This window comes from Echinops telfairi, unplaced genomic scaffold, assembly GCF_000313985.2.
Source record: "Echinops telfairi isolate 266 unplaced genomic scaffold, ASM31398v2 ScPeMD7_3533;HRSCAF=4204_1, whole genome shotgun sequence".
NCBI lineage: Eukaryota > Metazoa > Chordata > Mammalia > Afrosoricida > Tenrecidae > Echinops > Echinops telfairi.
In genome coordinates, this window is record NW_022107432.1 from 5,170,255 (window position 1) to 5,170,900 (window position 646).

Here is a 646-nt window from a genome sequence, read left to right on the forward strand (position 1 = left end):
GTGGTGGTCGTGGCGGGGCGGAGGCGGCAGCGGTGCAGGCGGCGGCGGGGGCACCAGGCTCTACCATGCAGTGAGCGGCTCCGGAGAGAGCGCGTCGCCCAGCCGGCCCGCAGGAAAGAGAGCCAATGCGCGCGCCGAGGCGCACTTGCGTCACAAGCCTGCCCTTTTATACCCGTGCCGACGTACGCACTCGCGGGCGCCAATTGCGGGCCGTAGACGCGAACTCATTGCCTACGAGCGGGGGCGAAGGCCCGCCCCCACGGGGGACGTCACTGCGCGGCGGCCGCCGCCGGTGTGAACCGGTTGATGAATGGCGAAGCTCTGGAGCCGGAGCATCCCCCGGGCTGGGGAGGAGGGGCGGGGACGGGGAGGAAGGGTGCCAGTGGGCGAGTTTCTCGTCTGTGGGTTGGCGGGAATCACGCCGCAAAGCCCGTTTCTCCTCACAGCCGCCTAGGGACGCGCACAGGTCACAGGCGAAGCCTGAAGTTCGCCTCAGACTTAAACAGCAGTCCCTTTAGGGCCGGGGCCGCCGGTGTCTCAGACCCTACTCTTTTCCCCTCAGCAGTGACCACAGTCGTCCTGGCCAGCCGTTTGCTTTGGCACCTGGCCCCGTGAGATCTCCGTCATCAAATACTGTTTACGTCGC